This window comes from Corvus kubaryi, unplaced genomic scaffold, assembly GCF_017639235.1.
Source record: "Corvus kubaryi isolate FWS band 111438036 unplaced genomic scaffold, C.kubaryi_AGA036_p1.0 37394, whole genome shotgun sequence".
Taxonomy (NCBI): Eukaryota; Metazoa; Chordata; class Aves; order Passeriformes; family Corvidae; genus Corvus; species Corvus kubaryi.
The window spans coordinates 7,098,817-7,119,664 of NW_024581133.1; the positions used below are offsets into that span (position 1 = coordinate 7,098,817).

General features: G+C 44.9%; 1 long non-coding RNA gene across 3 annotated transcripts in view; it reads left to right on the top strand.

Moving 5' to 3' along the window:
• Positions 1–3,850: 3,850 nt before the first annotated feature.
• LOC121669899 overlaps positions 3,851–20,848 on the top strand; it is a 213,490-nt gene continuing 196,492 nt past the window's right edge. For all 3 annotated transcript variants that reach the window (XR_006017928.1, XR_006017927.1, XR_006017929.1), the window contains exons 1-2: positions 3,851–4,104; positions 12,708–12,846. This is a non-coding gene — a long non-coding RNA (uncharacterized LOC121669899). The remainder of the gene's footprint in view (positions 4,105–12,707; positions 12,847–20,848) is intronic.

Here is a 20,848-nt window from a genome sequence, read left to right on the forward strand (position 1 = left end):
AGATTTCAAACAGCCTGAACCATCTGAGGTCCCTCCCTGATTGTTTCTAGGACAAGCCCCTACTGCAGGGGCTGGGAGGGATTTCAAAGTAGTGGCCAAACATCTCAGGAACTTGGTTCTGGTGCCCTGAACCAAACACCAGCGATGGGTCCAGGTGTTATTGCTTCTCCTCAGCACCCACGTAGGCACCTGCCCTGCCTCTGCCTGCCAGAAATTATTGTCCAAAACCAGTTCATAGAATCATAGAATATCCTGAGTTGGAAGGGACCCACAAGCTGTTGGTGTGAATACGTGGATCAACTGCTGCAGCAAAGCAAATTTATCATCAAGCAGTGCTTTGAGCTAACACACTTCTGTGGCTCTGAGGCAGTTATTTTGGGGGGAATATATATGAACTAGAGCTTGAAAACTTGGCTTGAGCCGAGGGCAGAGAAGACGCCTCACTTAGCCTGAGGAATGCTTTTGACAGAGACACATTGTCGCCACATCTCTTGGCTGGGAATAAGTTGTACCTTTCCTGCAAATGGAAATATTTCTCTGAAGTCCAACAGCTGCAGGAACAGCAACTTGTCTCTTGATCACGTTTTCAGTTTTAAAACCCATTTCTAGTCCAGCAGTGAGGAGAAAACCCAAAGCTCATTCAAATTAGCTTTTTAATGGAAAAAGTCACATTAAATCTAAACCAATTTCATGATCTTGTCTGAGTCATGACTTTTTAAAGGCTGGGGGCTGAGGTTGCAGTTAACATTGCCTTAGCAATGCTCAGTGCTTATCTGTGAGTAGAAAGGTAATGGTGGGGAAGGGCCTGATCACTTAGCTATCTAATTTGGGAAGCAGGACTATCTCTGGCTGACTCTTATCACCCTTTCAGCAAGGCAGATAGCAGCCAGCACATTACTCACTGTTACCCGGTGGATATCTGGTGTCTGAGTATGTGTTACAAAACGTGGCAGCCAGAACAGTGAAACCTCTCAGTGCTGGGCACAGGGAGGTGACTTCAGCCCCATATGGTACGAGGTGGATGGATTTGTCCTCTGCACTTGTCCTCATCCCCTGACAGAGCCTTGGTGGCTCTGCTCTGTTGCCACTCAGTTACTTCTCCTGGGGATTGAAGGTTGGGGAGGGGATATACTGTGATATGGGAAACTTTCCTTACTTGCTTTATGACTGCAATAATAATAATGGGCGACTTTATTTATAGTTAGAGAAGAACTTTCATTTTTTCCTATCTCCTGCTGTCTTCTCCCTGACAGCTGGTTGTGAGGCAACAGGGAGGGATTTAACCTCTTACTGGTACTTTGCAGCTTTGTCTTCCCCACAGGGTTTCAATGTGGGTAGCTTGTGTGGGAATTTTTTTGTTTTCTGTTTTGCAGATGGAAAATAGAGACATGCAGTTCAGAGGTGTTAGTAGGGAATCTTCTGACTTGAAACAAAACCCTCAAACCGCTCTAAAATAATTTTGGCAAGTTATCTCAATGCCTTCTGATGGACCTTATGGATTTTCAGATGCTTGTGATGTATAAAAGTAAAAATGGTCACTGCAGAGGTTGGAAAGTCTGGAGAGCCATGGGTAGAGCCACAAGGCTGGATTGGCAGGAAGGAGGCCAAGGTTGCACTTGCTCATTGTGAGGTGTGACACATCCCACACTGACCAGGGTGACTGAGAAGCACCTGTGGCTTTGTTTCATCATCCTTAAATCTATCCCAGTGCAAACTGGCCCTTTAACAAGAACCCACTGGCATGTGTGTAGAGGGGAGCAGAGACAGAAAGGAAGTAATATTGAGTCACAGCAGTCAAGAAGGATCAAAGATTGGCTATTTTTGACACACAAAAGGGTAAGTGATGCTGAACTCTCTCTAGACTGATTCCAGCTGAACACAAAGCATTTTAACCTCTTAATCCTCACTTCTGAGTTATAGCCCAGACACTGAGGGCTTTGTGGCTTTTTGGAGATTCTCTTCTGCGTGTGACCCTCGTCCCAAGCAAATAACACACACCCCTGGCTGCTGCACAGTGTGTGTCAAGTGTTGAGCATGGTGTCAATCCTGCAAGCTCTGGATTTTTGCCTCCCTCACTGACCATGAGTGGAATTCATGGGAATTCTTACTGAGAAAAGCAATCAGGTTGGATGAGGCTTCGAGCAACCTGGTCTAGTGGAAAGTGTCCCTGCCCATGGCAGAGGGGTTGGAATGAGATAATCTTTAAGGTCACTTCCAACCTAAACCACTCTGTGATCTATGAACTGTGGATGTAATACCTTGTTTCCCATTTTGATTTGTGAAGGTGGAACCCCAGTTTCACCTGGAACCAGTTAGGGTTAGATAGCCCTAACCTCCTTGAGTTTCCCCCTCAGAGAAGCTGTTCCTGGTCTCTCCTTTGCCGTTTTCCCGCCTTGGCACTTATCCCCTCACCAAATCCTGAAACGTTCCTCCATGCTTCCCAGCACATGGACTGGTGTTGTCTATGAATTCATATCCACTGACTTTAGGTATGAAAGCACTATTTTGGTTTGAGCCTTGTTTGTATTATTTTTGGTTTACGTATTTGGGCTTGACGTAAAACCCAGTGGAGAGACTCTTGCTTAGCCAAGGCCATTTCTGCATTTGCTGCAGATGAGCGTGGTGCTCCAGGGAACCAGTTTTATTCCAGGCTTTGCCAGTGATTCATTTCTGGATGCTGCCTGCGTGATTCCCTCTGGGCCTCAGTTTCCTGTTCTGTAAAATGGAGATAATACCCTTTCATGGCACAGGGCTGCTTTGAAGCCTTTACAAAATTACTCTGATGTGTTTGGATGAAAGTTTCTATAAAGCAGATTTTAAAAAGCATGCAGCTCTCATTGCGGGGTTTGTATGGAGTGATCAGGACCCCAGAATTACTTCCCAGGATGAATGTGTCTGTGTTGAACCCTCAGACAATGCTGAACACTGAAACAATATTCATGTAACTCTTCTAAAAGCATCCACTGTTGGTGCCCATGGCAGGGTTTGCTGCTATTCATTCTTTTTGTTTATTTTATGTAAATCCTTTTTCCTTCTCATTGAAAACACAAACAAAAAAAGGGATGACCAAAAAAAAAAGAATTTTGCTCTGTAGTCCCCATAAAATTGATTCATCTTGAAGTTTTTAGCAGGACCAACCCTCTCTGCCTATCTGTGTGATTTTAAAAGAAACTCTCCTCTTTCTACTGACTGTCATATTATGGGCAGAAAAAATACCCTGAAAGCAGAAATGAAAGAGATGCAGAATTTTTGTCTCCTTGCCTTTCTCGCTCCAGTCCCTTTATGTGCTCTCCCACCGCCCCCTCCTCCATCGCCCTCCCTCCTGCTCTGCCTCAGTTCCCATTGAAATGTCAAATGCAGCAGTTGTCTGCGAGTGAAAGAGGGGCTCCCTGGTGGGAACAGGCTGCCCTTCTAACCTGAAGGCCTCGGCTGTTCTCTTCTCCCCTTTTTGGTGTTTCCCATCCCACTTTCTCAGCAGATGTTGTGTGGGGCAGCACAGGCTGTAAAGGAATGAGTTTCTTTTCACCTGGCCATGTGAATGGGCTGGCACAGAAACCCTGGCTTATTCTCTCAGACTCTGGCAACAGCTTACACAGAAAGAGATTGTTTCGAAGAGCTGTCTCTTTTCTTTCTTTTTTTTTTTTTTTTTTTTTTTAGACTAAGATAGGGAAAAAAGGCTGAGAGACGCTGGCTGTATTTTAAGCTTCCTCCTTGGGTGCCAAAGGAGTCCTTGGAGTTTTGTTGCTGCTACTTTTGTTCCTTTTATAGTTTCCATTCAAGCCCCAGGCTTTCAGCTCCCCTTTGTCTTAGTCCTACTTTTCCCAAGCAGTTGACATGAGAATTACTTCAGAAAGATGGTGGAAGTTCATCCAGGAGCGTTGACCCATTTTAGTCCAGGGCTGTAGTTTTTGACTCTTTGGTGGAAACTTGGAAAAGAGTGACATGTCCCATGCTTCTGCAGGGAAAATATTTAGTTTCAGATGACTTCTGTCTGAAAACATGTGACAACGGTGTGCAAAATTGCACAAACTCGATCCTAGTATTGAGTTTTGTCATGTGCTACTTGAGATTGGAGAGGCACCTTAAAGGTGGAAGAAATAGGAGGTGAGTTTTCACCTTTTCTCTCTTTATTTTGGCTCCCTGTTTATCTGTTTAACGTGGCTGGTTGTTTTCTGTAGCCTGCTCTCTCTCCCTTGCCAGGACCTTGGGCATCTTAGAGTTGGTCAATTGAACCACACCAGAAAGGAACCCAGAAGAGATGTTCCCTCCCCTGCATGGATGTCTTTGCTTGGCACCTCCAGAGCACTGTCACTTATACAGCTCACTTTTGGCTATGTCTCTGTGCTCTGAGCCCAACTCATTATATCTAAACTTTATATATATTCAAGAGCAAATTATGTACACGGCTTGTGAATAATTTGATTGCGTGAGAAATGCACACACTGCTGATCCTGAGAAATGGAGCTGTCGTTTGCTGATTTAATGAGTAAATAATGAGTTATTCTGAAATACTGTAGGGATATTATGCCAGTGGTTCTCTTTGGGTCTTTATACACATTTTAACTCCAGTTGGTTTTTTTGTTGTGTGTGCGTGTGGTTTTTTTTAAAAATCTGAAGTTTATTTTTGCAGTGGTGCTTGGAAAGCTGTAAATGATCCACAGGGAATTAACAGACAAAAGTCCCTGGCTCTGCTCCACCCTATTGAAGTTGATGGCAAAGCTCCCATTGAATTCAGTGGAAGTAACAACTAGGCCCTGTGAGAGTAAACAATAAATCAGTTTTATAATCACAATATTTCTCTATGTCCTGTTCTTAGTGCTTTATGTGGTTGAGGTGTTAGGTGGCTGTCAGATGATGAAAGGCACAGACAAATCACAAAGATCTCAGGTGAAATACAGGTTTGTGAAGGTGAAATTTCTAAATTGAAAGTTTTGGGTAGACTTCACCTTTCAGGCAGTATTTTGGAAACCTGCATTCCAATTGTGTTAACAAGAATTCATTGTGAGAGGTTGAACTGCCTCTACATCCATCATGTAGCCAGCAGGTGTAGGAGAACATTTTCCCTTTCCAGTTTGTAAAAAGTGCAGTTTTTAGAGATGTGGGACTGTAGGAATCAGCAAATTGAACCTCCTGCCTGGACAAGTGGACACGTCACAAATCCCATTCAAAAACTAAGCAGGAGGAGATGGATAATCTCCTGTCAGATATCCTGCAAGTGTGGTGCCTGTAGTTAAAAGTTTGCAGAAGCTTTTATCCCCGTGTCTGCTCTGGCACATCTCAGAGTTAAAATTATTCTGTTAAATAATGGGAAGGTATAAATAGCTCAGAGGCTTAGTTCTTGTTCAGCCTGTTCCATCAGTGGCCTCCAAGCAATTTGATTAAGGAAACAAATACCAGTATCTTACCTTTTACATGGGGGAACCCATGAATCCATGGCACGGCCAGATATTCAAGGATAGAGTTCAGTCTTATCCTAAGTCCTGGTCTAGCATCTTATCCCCTGCCTTTTAAAGGCTTTATCCCTAAAACGTGTCTTGAGCTAAGGGCTCCGTATTGTAAAGTTTTCCTATTGATTCCTTCCCTGGAGTTTGTGCCTTTTGGAGGAGAATGGGGCATTGCTAATTGCTTCAGCTGTTCTTGACTCTTACGGAGCACTTTGGCAGAACTGTGTAGCCTGAGTGCTTGTGCTTTGTAAAATAACCCTTTGGCCTTGCAGAATGGGAGGATTTACAGGTTTAGCCTTCTTGATTTGTTTTGAATTATTTTGTACGAGCTATTAATGGAGGGTACAACAGAGCTGAAGGTAAGGCAAGGTTGTTGCTAGACTATCTGAAGATGAGAGCCATGGAAATAAAGTGCTATTGTTGCTCTTCAAGCAATGACACTGACTGAAATAAAAGACATCTGGCTAGGAAATAGCAGCCAGCTTCCAGGGAGCATCCATGGTGTACCTCAGCTTGCCATGAATGCTAGCCCTGCTAGGCAACCAGGAAAGGGATCTACAGGCAGCCATGAGCCAGGCCAAAGAGAGAAAAAGAAAAAAGTCTAACCCTGAGAAAAAGGGGTGCATTCTTCCTAATTGTGCTTTGGAATGGAAGTCCTTTTATCCTTGTCTTTTGTTGCATTTTTTTCTCTTCCTTTTCATGCCCCAGCAGCACGCTGTGCTTCTCAGTGCTAGAAAGTGTTGGGTGGCCATACCCCACCCTTCCAGCTCTGCCTGGCCTCCAGGTGGGTTTGGGGCTTGTTGTAGGAGAGCTGCAGCACCTCTGCATGTTCATCTCACAGTGTGTGCCCAGGGAGCTGGGTCAGACTGCAGCGTTGGCCGTGACCCTTGGGAAGGGAGGGTGAAACCTGCCTGAATCTGCTGAAGAACAGAGTCTGGCTATGGTTGATGGCAGAATTGCAGTTTCACCTAAGGATAAACATCCAGCCAAAATTGACAGGATTTTTTGACGTGGCTGGTGGCTAACATCAAGTTCAAAATGTTTTGAACGAAGTACAACTATGTGTATTTAGTTATCATCAAGAGCTGGAATTGAGGGACTAGATTTAATATGTTCATAATGAAATAGCCAGATATATCTGAGCAGTGTTTTGAAGAAGGCAGTGGTGGACAGGAAGAGGTGTGAAATAAGATGCCCAGGGTTAGGCAAGAAGTCAGTGGCAGAGAGAATTGAACGTGACTCTCCCCTGCCCAGGCTGTCACCCTCACTTCTAGGCCATCTTTTCTCTCAGCAGTTTGTGCTAGTAGACTAAACCTCACTCAAAATCAAAGTGTGAGGGACAATAGAAAGTGGGAGGTTGCTCAGGAGAGAGAGAACTGTCTTTAGGCAAGAGCTGAGAGGAGCTGGGGCAGCACAGGGCAGCAGGGCAAGAGCAGTGGCAGCACCAGTGAAAAATGCTCCGAGGTCATAAGGAAGCAGGACCAGGAGCTGTCTGGGTGAGGAGAGAAGTTCCCCATGGTGATGGTTTCACCTCACACACACATTTCTTGTTGTCTGTTTTGTCTTTGATGTTTCCCTGTTCTCACTTTATTATTAGATGTGCACTGGCAGCAAATGGGTTCTCAAGCATTTATCAAAGTTCTTGACTTGAATAATCAAAATTTATCGTATATGCCTCCCATCTTTAAACACTGAAGCTGTGATGCCTTCTGGAGATCCAGAGGTGCTGGAATTAACCTGAGACATCCCCTCCCTTTCAGCACAGGCTCAGGGTTGAAATGCAGGGAAGGCTGCTGGCGGGGCCAGCTGTAGCTCAGGCAGCAGCCTCAAGAGGGAGAGAAGGCTTTCTCACAGGCTTTTATGACCAATGTTGAAAGGGAAATGCCTTTAGAGAAGAAAAGGCTGGGCTTTCTGGCTGTACAAAACTCAGCCCTGCAAATCCGTTCTGTGGCTTTGTTTTCCCTGATGCTCCTCTTCTACCTAATCCTTCCCTTTGCTCCTGCTGATAGCTGGGGATTACTTTTCTCAACCTGAGGACTTTAAAGCTTAGCCTGGGATGAGGAGTCTCACCTAAACAGATTCAAGTCTGCACCTTTTCTCCTCTGTCAGAGATGCATCATCCCTGTGTATGACAGGACAAATAGCCTGGACAGGAGGGGAACGAACTGATTATTTCCCTTGAACTGAGGGATGCCCTGGCACTGTGTGGTTGATCACTGGACAAGAGCAGCACAATTGGACAAATGACCAATATAATAGCTAACAAATGGAAAACACCACTGCCAGCAAAGGAGCTGGCTATTTAAAGGCAGCAAGAGGTTTGCAGCACCAGCCCTAGCAACAAGGACAAAAGTTATTCCAAACACATGAGACAAAGCCACCACGAACCCACTGTAGCATGCTGTTAATAGGAAAGGGGCCTTCATTAATTTCTTAAAGGGTGATGCCAAAACATCAGAAGAAATTTGTGGTGCACATAAAGAAGCAGCACGTAGTACTGTATCTAATTGCCAGAGTAATTATTTTCTGCTATGCAAATTACCAGGAGCAAATCCACTGCAGTACATCTATGTGTATTTAATTATCATCAAGAGCTGGAGTTGAGGGACTAGATTTAATATGTTCATAATGAAATAGCCAGAATTTGTGTGTGTATTTGCAGAGAACTCGTTATTTTACCACAGCTGGATTTGTTTATTTTAAATAAATCATTATGGCAGATACAGTTTCTGCGTGCTCACCCATTTGCTGATTTATCGTAAAAATTGCGGTTTCATTTATATGGGTGGTTTCTATCAAACGCACATCACCCCTCTTGCTTGCAAGCTTCATGTTTCTGTAGGATTTAAGGAGTAGTTCAATGCAAAGAAAAGCCATTTTGCCCACGGATAAACCAAGACTGGATGAATAGAAGGAATTAGGACAACCTGGATGGGTTAAGATTTTGTAATTTTTTGGGTCCTCATACTTACAAGCTTGTTGTGGTTTAAAACCAGGACAAGGATGAAAACTGGAATTCTAGCAACACCCATTTGTAAGCCAAACCTCTTATTGTTCAATGTCTATTTGATGGTGTGCATGAGGCAAGTTAATGCTTTTGGTTTCTAGGCAATATTTAATATTTTCTCATCATAGCAAGAAACAATAGAAGTGTATGCAGGATGCAGGATTACCATTCTGAACCTGAGATGGCTCTTCCCCTCCTAAGCTTCAGACTTTCTGGGCCAGAGCTTTACTAAAGATATTGGGATATCATTTCAAGGCTCAAGTTATAAGAAAAATATTAAAACTGGGAAGAAATGCTTTTGCCACTTTGTCATATTTTAGTGGTTTTCTGGTAATGGAGCTCTTGGAAAAAAAAAAAAAGGACCTGAAAGCCAGCAGTGTAGGTGGCTGCCTGGCCAAGAAAAATCATGTTGTGTAGTCCCCAGGAGCAGTGTGTGTGACCTGATCCTGTTAAAAAGTTGGAATCTACAGCTCTGGAGGAGATGCTCCATATCAGTCCAAGCTCCAGCCAGGAAAAGTGTTCGGTAAGGACAGATTTATTTCCTGTGTCTCCTGCCTTGTAGCTTTGTTCACCTTGATCTGGCAGCAGCAACCTGGATGCAGTTGGCTTCTGCTTAACACCCAATTGTTTGTTGTGGTCACTGTTTCAAGAAGCAGGAGGGAGGCTCCAGGCTGTCCTGCTCTTGACGTGCCAGGGGAGTGCCAGGTGAAAACGCACGGTTGCAATGCAATTAGAAACACAAACCATTGCCAAGCCTTTGTGTTCCTTTGTTTCCTCTTGCGGGTACCAACTCAAGTTACGAAACACAATAAGCCAGGGGTAACAAAGGGTCACGAAGGTACCGTGCTGTGTCACCGGTAGTGGGTTGGGGCCAGCTTCTGGTGACATTTCTCTGATGGTGCCCACAGGACCCTTTTTCACAGTGTCCCCGAGCTGGTTTGTGCATAATTGATGGGTACCCTGAGGTTCTGCCTCCCCCTCCTCCCCAGGACGTCCTTTTCTGTGTTAGTTTATTTTTTAAATAATTAACAGACTTTGTGACTGCCTGTCTATCTGTCCCGCTGGAATTCCTCTCCAGCTGCTCGCACCCCTTTCCACCGCCCCTCCCTTTCCTCCCCAGCACGCTTTTCCTTTCACTGTATCTTAAAGGGGTGTCTCTTATTTTTGCTTTGTGCGATGGAACTGCTGAGCACTTTTTGAATGAGATGCCCTTTGCTGCCTGCTGGTGTCCTGAAATCTTTCCTGCCCAGATTCCCTTTCTCCTTCCCATTGAAGGGAACATTTGATGCAGGGTAACTCTTGCCTGATGGCACCTTCTCTCCCTCTGAACCACAGCTATAAATTTCCTGTCCCTGTAGCATGAAGGGGTGGGTGCAGCTGGGGATGGACAGGGGACCCCGTTCCCACCCTGTTTGTCCCCTCCTGTGGCTGGTGGTAGCTGCTGTGGTCTGACCCATGCGTGAGTCGGTGTGGCTGATGTGGACATGAGGTTATTCCAGCAACACTCTGTGCACCTTCTGAAGGTATTGGCAGCAAGGACAAGAGCCTGTTCCCTCTCTCTTCCCAGAGCATCCATTTCACTGTGGTGCCAAGCAGCAGAGAAGCTGTGGTGCATCTTAATGCTACTGCGAAAATCAGCTCTGGAAGGTGTTGGCTTCCCTTCTGCTGCCATGATTGCCTCTGTTCCCAGAGGAAAGTCCTCTGAGCAGAAGAAGAGAAGCCTCAAAGCACAATGGAGCTGCTGGAGATATTTGCTCTATGTTTTGGGCTTTGTAAAAGTGGTCTGCAGCAGGGGTGGATGATGTGGCCCTGGTGGAAATGGTGATTTTTGTGTAAAAGCCTGAGATCCCAGGGCAGTGCTGGTTTCTGGGCATGTATTTGGGAGTGAGAAATGCTGATACTAGGCTTGTTGAACTTGAACTTCTTTTCGTTGTCGACAGAAGAGTTTGTCAGGTTGTTCCTCTTGACCTCTTATGATGACCATCTACCCATTTTAATCGCTTAATAAATAAACTTCCTGCCCATCTCTGCTTGCCTGGGCTTGCTGCTCTCCAGATCCCCATTTTAACTGACACACAGCTTGCGGCGTGGCTGGAGGCTGTGCCAATAACTCACATATTCCAGGCATGGTAGGCAGATAGGCCCCCTCCCTCCAACACCATCATTCCAAGCAAACATCAGTCAAGCATCCGGCTTTGATGTGGGTCCTGGGCTTGCAGCCTCAAAAGAGGAATCTTTGGAGCCCTGTTTGTGCTGTTTCTTGTGCCAGAAATTGCAGCAATGTCATAAGAGCCAAGCAACTGGGTGCTCAGCATGGCAGAGGGAATATTTTGCAGCTCCTCAGCAGACATGGTTGTGCTGGAGAATAATCAAGAGCAGCCTGAGCTCGGCAGGGATTTGGGCTTTGAAAATAGTAACAATAATCAGGGATGGGGAATGGGTGATAGGGCTGCTGTTGGACCATCTGAGGCACTTGTCAGAGGACATTAGCTCTGCAATTAGGAGAACCTGGGGAGGAGGGAAGGGAAGACAGCAAGAGCAGTGCTGCAGCAGGGAGGGCTTTGTGTCAGCATACAAAGCTTTTTTCTCAGCAGGGCTGCTGGGATTTGCTCAGGTCTCCTCCCAGATAAATTAACTCAGTACAACACCTGCTCCTTTAATATGGCCAGGCTAACTCCACTGAAGACCTGGCCTTTCTTTCTCTCTTGCTCTCTTTTTTAAAATTTTCTTCCTTTTTTTTTTTTTTTAATGACATTGAAGCAGACTGTGAACTCCCTTGTCCTGTTTTCTTCCACCCCTAAACCACCCTTTCTCATGGAGGGTGAGAATGTTTCCCCCCCGTAAGAAGGACTGGGGGAAAAAAACCCCAAAAACAGTTGAAAGATTTAGAACAAAACCCCACCAAAAAGAAAAAAAAAAAAAAAGAAAAAAGCCCAAGCTGGCAAGAGGTGAAGGGTATGTAATTGCTATTCCTTCTGCAGCCCACGAAAGCTGCATGTTTTAACCATCTGAGGACAGCAGGGAATTTTTCTCTTCCAAGAGAGTCAAATGTGGGGTTTGCATTTTCTTTCTTTTCAGGAGGGGTGTGGGGTTAAAGAGGTGGGCTTCATTTTGCTTGGGATTAGCTAAAGCTCTTTCCACTTTCATGTTGGCAACATGAAGTTTCGTCAGCCCTCTGATCCTGCCCTGAATAAAAATATAGCATTACTGTCAAACTGCAGAGCAGAGAGCTCGAACTTAACTGGATTAAAGCACATTTGAGGCAGCATTCTTGGCTTCATGGAGGGATGTGTGAGGGCTCCTGTGCTCCCAAATTCAGCTTGAGCATAAGGGAGTTCTATTCGTGCTGCTGACTGAAGAACCTCAGAATTTTCTTCCAGGATGTTTGACTTGATGCACAGCTCTCCCCTCACTGCAATTCCGTGTATTTATCCTTGACAATGCCCCATTGGCAGCAGGCCCCCTCGTCAGTGGGGTGCACCTCGTATTCATGGAGATGTATGCACGAGTTTAATTGCAAATAAATGCCACATTTACTTATAACTTGGTGTTTGCCTTTCCCATATGAACAAACATCCCTGGCTGCTCCGCTCCGTCCCGCACACACCCTTGAGAACACTTTCACAGCCTGTTTGCTGCCCTTGGCTCTTGATTTGCTCTTTGGACACTTTTCTTGCCAGATTTTGCAGGTTTTTTCTGACCTCTGCTGATGGTCCAACGTGTTGTGGTTTAATGGTGTGTTTTACAAGGAAGCAGAAGCCTCGGAACATCTACTCCTGCCTTGTTGTGTGTTGTGCCTCCCATCTTGGTGAGCGCCTGCAAGCTTGGATGTATCCCCATATGTCCGGTAATGAGCATGGGCTAATTGCCTAGGCAGATAGAAAAATAGATAGGTAATTTGTAGCTATTTAATTTTACATTAGGTGGAGGGATGTAGGGGCAGAGGCTAATGTTGTTGGCATTCCTTTTCAGGGTTGTTAACCAGATATGTTGCCTCTGGGGCATAACAATGCCTCCCTCAGTAGAGCTCTAATACTTTTATTACGTTCTTATTAATTTAGCAATGGCCTAAAGTCTGTGAGGCACCTTCCAAGGCATGATCCCTGCCCTGAGGACCTTACAGACTAATTCCAAAGCATGATACAACCAGGGATTACTCAGTGAGGGCAAGGGCCTAATGGAGTAAGAAATGGTTTGTATTAGATAAATGGATAAGGATGAATCAGTGCAAGAGTTAATCACGTTGTTCCTTACAGGCACGTGGGGATAAAGCAGCTCCTTAGGAGATCTGTGATGTCTTTCAAGCAGGGACCATAGCTGAAGGTGTCTCCTGTCTCCCAGATCCATATGGATGGCTGCTCTGGGAAGCAACGTGCTCCACATGCAAGAAGCTATGTGAGTAAATGGTCTGTCAACAAAAACCTTGGTTGTAACCTCCAAAACTGGCCATGTCCTGTCTCCCAGAAACACCAACAGCTCTCACTCCATCTCCCCTCTCGGCCCTTTAGGGGCAGAGGGCTGGGGGAGGTTTTTTATTCGGAGTGAAATCGTCAAGCTGTGCCTTTTTGCCACAGATTTCAGTTCTTGGGAAGCCACAAACTGATGGTCCCAAACAAAAGAGCTGTGCAGGAGGTTGGGGAAAGGGCCGGAGGCGAGCGGGGGCTGGAAAAGGGTTTATGCTCGGGGTGGCCAAAGAGCTCCCCTGCTCCCCCCAGCACCTGTCCTCCCTGTCTGAAGCCTGTAAGCTGCCCAGCATGGCCAGAGGCTCGTGGGACAGATGGGTCTGCAACAGCTGAGGGAGCTCAGGGCAGGCGGGATGAAAGCGAGACGAGGAGCCCTCCCCTCAGAGCCTCGGCAGCGCGGGCTGGTGTGAGCCAGTGGGGAACATTTGGTGTCCATGTGGCATCTGGCAGCAGAGCTTGCTTCTCTGGCATTTCCTCTGGTGAAAGGAAGAGCAAAGCAATTCCTTTCCAAGCAGCTGCTCCGTTCCACTGGGAGGGAACAGCATCCTCCTCCTGCTCCCTGCCCTGGCCCTTGGGCAGGGTGCTGCATCCCAGCCCCCTAAATTAACACCCCCAGCCCCAGGTAAACATCCTTTACACTCATTTACTCTCTCATATTTTTTTACTACTGAGAAAAGGAAACCTCTCTGCATCACTTACTTTAAGAACGAGTTGCTGTGGCAACTGGACGCTGCACTCAAAGTGCTCAGCTCTGTCTTCTTGACATCATTGTTTGACTTTGAGTTGCTGGAGCAACAGATCTCTGGGAAGAACCAGTGAGGCTGAGGTTTCTCTTTCTTTCTTCCTCCACATTGCTTTGCTTTGGGGCCCGAGAGCACCAGCAATGGTTTGCTTTTCACTGAAGACACGCACACACTGCTAACATATGATGGGAAGATGTCAGGCAGTGTTAGAAGAAATGGGGGTAAGGTCAAAGGCTCGTTACAATGGGGGAATTCCTACAAAACTGCAAAAATGCGGAAGAGAATGAATGAGCCGTTATGTGTCCCAAGATCAGAGGGTTAGAGGAGTGCCTCCAGCACACTCAGTGTCAGGCATTTACCCTGCAGTATTTTTCTGTTGGTGGTTCTGAGCCCCAGGTTTTCCCAAAGCAGACACGTAGCTGGGGTGATAAGCAGAGAATGTGAAATGCCATCAGCTATAACTGTATAAGTCAATACCACAATGTAGCTCCTTCATTTCCTCTTAATGAAATATTAGACTTACAGCTTCCTTCCAAAAACTTTTTTCTTGCTGTCAGTGTTGTCTCTGGCCAAAGAACAGCTGTGTAACCCATCCTACATAACTTTCTTCTGCAGTGGGGTGCAGGAGGGTACATGGGACAGCTGTTTACTTAATTATGGCTCTCTAAAAGCTGCATGTCCTCCATGGTAATTGTTCAGGGCTCTGGCTGTAGCCACACAGGGTGGTTGAGGGAGCTGCCCATTGGGTGCATCAACGTCACCCTGTGCCAGCAGCACAGAGGAACCATGTCCCCATTGGCACAGGGGCATCTTGGTGGTGCACTGGGACTTCAAGAACCAGAATAATGTCGTTTGCCAAAATGCTTACAGTCAGGAATGCTCACCTTCATTTTCCCAGAGCGGGACTCTCTGCTGGGTTTATGCACTGTGGTGGCTGACAACATCCAGGTCCTACCTCAGCATTTTGGGTGAACAGACACCATGGTCCTGCACAGAGCTCTTGGTGAAATGTGGCTGCTTTTCATAGAATCATAGACTCCTAGAATGGTTTGAGTTGGAAAGGACCTTTAAGATCATCTAGTTCCACCCCCATTGGCACGGGATTTCCTCTGGGATTAGTATTTGCAGAGCTTGAGGTGACAACAGCTACTGTCTCGTAGCCTGATGCTGAATTCACAGTTCTTTAGGTCTGAGTTTTGAATTTCTCCCTGGCAGGAGGCTGACCAGGTGTGGTGTAAAGGCCAGGGCAAGAGGGAGGCTGGAGGTGTGATGATGGATGCACTGGAATAAACTTTTGGCATTATGCATTAAATCAGTAATAAGTGAAATGTCAAAGCAGGGATTTTTTGGCAAACATTTTAGCCTTAAAACCTTAGCGATAAACTACTGCACTTTTAGCAGGATAAGCGTTTCCTTGATTACCTGATAACAAAACCATAGGATTTCAATTTGTATCAGTAAATTAGGAGAAGCCTTAAGTGATACTGTTGGATGGGCTAGGATGTGTGAAATTTAAAGTGCAGTTTTTAATTGAAAGGGATTTGAAGTTAAATGTTAATTCTGAAAACTAAATTTGAGAAGTAGTAATAAAAATATTAAATCTGTTGGAGTCAAGATAAAGGTAAAGGCAACTGTCATTAAAAGGTACTTAGACTCATAGAATCATTAAGGTTGGAAAAGACCTCTAGGGTCATCAAGTCCCACTGTTAACCCAGCACTGCCAAGTCCATCACTAAACAATGTCCCTCAGTGCCACAAAATTACTTAAAAACCTGAGATTTTCTTGTTCTGGGAATTCCTGCTAATCTGTCTGTCCAGCTCATACCAGATTTCCCTATATATACAAAAGTGCAAGCTTTTTCACAATGAAGTTATGGTTTCAGTATTACACCCTCAATGCCCACAAAATACACAGAATTCAAATTAACAAATATACATGCCTCAAAGTCTACACAATGTCAGCCACAAATATGCAGGCAAGAATGCTGGTTGCTAGAACTTGGAGTTAGCTATTAGTGAACATTTGTATGGTGCTCAGATAATTTGTTCTTAAATGCCACACATGTACCACATGGTTCAGATGTGGTTTGAGGAGCTATAAAATGGGATTTCAGACTGGTTCTGTCCCTACTCTTAAAGCCATGGCTCAATTAGGGCTCAGATGCATCTCAGCTCTAGGGCTGCCATCCTGAGTCAGGGATTTGTGACTAGCTGGGGTTTGTGGGAGCTTAAAGGCAAGGATGCAGCTGCTTATTAGTGAACTTGTGCACGTGCCAGTCTGCAGTGAAATGTACTTGAAATAACCTATCCTAGATGCCTCTATGAGGATGATGGCCCTGATGATTTAGCTATTTTGGTTCCAGCTTAAATTATTCATGTATTTGAAAACACTCATGAATTATTTGTGTTTTTGCTAAATATATAATTTAAAACCCCAAATCCTTCCGACAAAATATAATATTTATTTATTTCTCACTGCTCTGATGTGCTGCCCCTAACCTGAGACAGTCCTTCAGCCAGCAGCTCGTGGGGAGATACAGAGTCAGGGCACAGTGAAGGCATCAGCATCCCTGCCTTGATCTGTGCCAACAGGGAATCAGCCCCTGTTGCAGCAAGAAAAAGGAAGACTTGTTGGGGCTCAATCTGAGTTTTATACTTGTTTTCTTTAATTCTGGCCACTGGGTTTTGGGGAATGATCACTATCTTGCACACGTGGGTTTAGGATTTAGAGGCTGCTTTCACAAGTTGACACACCTGGACTTAAGGTGCCCAGCAGTGGATCAAAGGAGCTTGATCCCTGTGATGGAAACTCCTGATCTGGTACAAATTCACCACCTGGTTCAAGTGCATTCAACAGCTTTGTGACATACCTTGATCCTGAGAACCTTTATGCCAAGCCCAGAGCTGTGTGTCAGCTTCACACTGCCATAATGTGGCCAGCTAACTTAGAGCTGGAGCACATCATATCACGTGCTCAGGCTAATTCAGCAAAAATGTGTTTGTGCTTGATCCAGATCGAATCTGTCCTGCCACGAAACCTCAGAGTACAGCAGATGTGATATTAATAGATGTGGAACCACAGCCTGAGCCTCTCCCCCTCCCCAAACATCTGCAGAGAGGGGGGACGGCAGTGCTGGGAGGAGGCATCCTGCAGGGACAGCACTTCTGCTCTCGTTTAACTGTGTGAACTTCCCAGAGCTTCCATTAATTTTACAGAAAGCACTTTGGCATAACTGACAAAAAACCTCGTCCCTTCACCTCAGGGGATTTGTTTCTTCCAGGGAAAGTTTGAGTACCTGCTCTCTAATGAAGCATCTTAATACACTGTGTAGTTTTTCTCTTTTTTCTTTTCCCTCACAGCTCTTTCACTGCAGTAAAACTGCTTTATCTAGCCACAGTATCAGTAGTTTTTTAACCTCTTTGGGCTTCATATTTTCTTAAAGATCTTGATTTCACCTGGGCATGAACTGCCCAGTGCCACTGCTGAGCCCTTGAGAAATGTCCTTTCCATTTATGTGCTTCTGAGAGACCAAGATCTGTGTTTTTCCCTAGCAAAAAAAGAAAAAAAAGGCTCAAAGCCTCATGGTTTTCCATGAGATTCCCTGGTCTTTTTTTCTACTGCATTGACAGTACATTCCACCAGAAGTCTTTCATTTTCGTGGCTTCTGTCATAAGAATTTAGATTTTCCCCCCTCCCTATTAGCTGATTAATGTGCTTTCATTTTGTCTAAAGTGTGTGTGTGAGTGTGTGTGCGTGTCCTCAACAAAAGCCTTTTCTCTCTTCATCTCTGTGTTCTGGGACTGAGGCCAAGTTGTGATTGTAATAATGTAATCTCTCCTGAATACTTGAAGTGATGGGAAAAAATGAGATTTTTGAAAATGAAATAGATTAATCTATACAGCTAGAGGGGGAAAATCATGCATTTTAATTAGCTCTTGAGAGTAATTTTCCTTAAAGTAGTACAAGCCAGGTGTGCAAAAGTATTCTCCTGCCTTAAGAGTCTTGTTTCTCCTTCTGGAGTCCTTGGAAAAGATGGTGACAAGTGACAAGTTCATTTGGAATGCTTCTGTTGAAGGGATGGAACATAAGGTAACTTGATGGGACCTGATTTTTTAGAGGTTGTACTTAAGGATGTATCTGAAAATCAAGCTCCTCTCCCCCTAAAAACGCCTCAAACCCTGAAGCAGCTGCTCACTTCAGCTTGCAGGAAGACTCTGGTTTTTTGTGTGCTTGTGCACACAGGGGAACGGTGATTTATCAAGTTGTTTTATTTAACTTTTGTTCAGGATGAGATCATTCCCTAAAAGGTGTTCACAGTTTATTCCCTTGCTGGCTGGGGCTGCTGGCTGTTCTGCAGGCAGGAGGGCAGGGAAAGAGGGTGTTTTTCATGAGGCACGGGCTCGGGGCTGTATTGGAAGAGAAAAGCTGAGCTGCTGTAACTCACTGTGTACCTGCTCCTGCTCTGCCTACAGGGAAATGAAAATCTCTGCTCCACGGCCTGGTGGCTGTGCCTGTCCTCACAGTCTGGGCTGGTGGGACATCCAGGCAGTGTCTGGTGAACACCTTCTATACAGCCAACATACTCAGTGACTTTTGATTGTCAGACAATGATCTTCATAACCCTTTGTTGTGAAGCCACCTTAAATATTCACCCTAATTTCCTTTTCTGTTAATGGTGAAGGAGCAGTTTTCTAATGGTACAGAAAATAAAGTGTCGTGACTGGGGCTGGAGAAGCATTTGATTCATTGATGAAGATGTTTATTCATAGAATCATGGAATAGTTTGGTTTGGAAGAGACTTTAAAGATCATCCAGTTCCAACCCCACTGCCATGGGCAGGGCCAACTTCCACTAGACCAGGTTGCTCAAAGCCCCATCCAACCTGGCCTTGAACATTTCCAGGGATGAGACAGTTTGGGCAATTTTTGGCTGATTGAGTCTGTTTTTTTCTCAGAACCACCCCCATTTCTCCTGTTCCAGCTGCATAACAAAAATCTCCCATCCTGGAGTGCTAACAAGCTCCTCTACCTCCTCTTTCAGCCTTGGTCTATAACCAGCTGCAAAGGACACATGATTTCAGAGAATGTGCTGTTTTACCTCAGTCTGAGTTTTATATCCCAGCCAGGCATACTGAAATTTTTCAAACTTCCTTTTCAATCAGTCACTTTGGCATCGTAATGGCTTGGGTTGCTCTTTTCTTAAGTCTGTTTTAATTCTTTACCTTTGTATTTTAGCAGCAAGTTGCCTTGAATTTACAGTTCCTGTTGAATTCCTCTATGAATAGCACCTAGGTTTCCTACTCTGCAGCTGCAAACAAGGTTTAAAAGCTTTTGGGATTTCTTGGCAGCTAATAACTCCCAGACTCCAGCATAGTTCATTTTCAAAATGTTTCTCATGCCTCAATCTGGACAGCGTTATGCAGGTCAGGGAATCCTGTCAGACTGGGGGCCAGGGGAGGATGTTCCATCAAAAGCTTTTTTGGCAAATTGAAAAAAAAAAAAAAAAGGCCAAAAGGACCTTTAGGAATACTGCTTAATATCCTTTCCATCCAAAATAGGAAAAGCACCTGTAACTGATGCCAAGCACAGGACAAAATAAATAAAAAAAATTCCCCAAGCAAAGACCTCCAACTGGAAATATTTCCTGAATGATCTCACTGAGAATCCCGTAAGTGGCTGGATCAGTTTTTGGGAAAAGGGAACATGGGCTTGAGCTCCATACTGAAAGACAAGAAAAAACTTCAGGGGAGAAAAAATAGCCAAACCCAGATGCAAGCTGTCAGAGGTGCTGGGATTTTTTTCATTCCTGATTGGGACCTTTTGACATTTGCATGGAAAATGTCACAGGAATACAGCAAGACTTGAGGTGAGGAAATGGGTCTAAAAATTGACACAAAATGATGCTTGTAGCTTTTAGCTTGTGCCCACCCTGGTACAGAGGCAGAGCTGAGCAGGGGCAGAGCTTGAAGGAGGAATATTGTCTTTACAGACCTGTATCAGTGCAGGAGGGATGTGGCAGGTGATGGGCTGAGCAGCAGAGGACTTGTTTAGTGTCACCTTGGACTTGAGCTGTTCATTCAGCTGTGCTGTGTGGTAAATGTGGATAGTTTTGGTGACAGAACACTTCTAGGCTCATGCCCTCAGCTAAATTTCAGGCTCCTCATTATTACAGACTGGCACTTTTAGCAAGAACATCGAGCTCATCACCAAGTTGGGGTTTGTCCTTAACTCTGAGTGGATCTTTGCTTGCGTCGGACCTAGAGTCAGATATTGTCTCTCCTTTTTAATGATGTGTCTGCAATTAGTATTTGTTTTAGATTTAATCAGTCAGTGCCTGTCAGCTAAAACCTCAATAATTATGATCTTGTTGTCAGGGAGGAAGGAAATTAAACCTCAGGAGGTCATATCAAAGCTGTGAGTCCGCTCTCAGTGTATTGCGGATCCTGGGCAGGACTGAGTGTATTTAGGGGCATGACCCAGAGGAAAATGCACAAGGTTTTTTCTCTGTATATTTGAGCCAAACTGAGGCACTAAGACACATTTGGGTGGGTATTTTCACTTAGCAAAAATACCTGCTCAGAGCTGGATTTCACTCTTCAGAATTTCTGTGGTTCATGCTCTGCTTCACTTCTGCTCTTCTTCATTTATCACTCCAAAGAAGTTAAACTGGATGTATCCTGAGGCACCAAGTCCACCCATCTTTGCTTCCAGCTGCACTGGAAACGTTACAAGGCATTTTCTTTTAGAGGTTAAGAAATATAAGATGACTGGATACAGATGAGATGTTTTCAACCTGTAAATTGCAAATGAATAGGAGAGGCCTCCCTCCTATTTTAACTGCCAGGAAAAAGAATCCTGAAATCTTTCTTTTCCATTGCAACATAGGCTCATGAGATAGAAGAGATTGAGACCTGCCAAAGTAAATCCTCATTGAGAGCCTGCTTGGAGCTTTGGAAAAGATTTGAAGAACTTATCTGAGTTGAATTAATTTGCCTGATCCTAGTGATAATTTGGCTGGAGGTGTTCGCTCCCCTCAGATATGCTGCAGGCTGCATGCTGTAGTACTTAGGCACAGATTTAACAAGAACAGAGAGTCTCAGGGAACTTCCACACCACCATGTGAACGCCTTCAGCTCGCCAGACTGATGCACTTCATCAAAGTGGACTTTTCTGTCACAATATGGTTGCTGG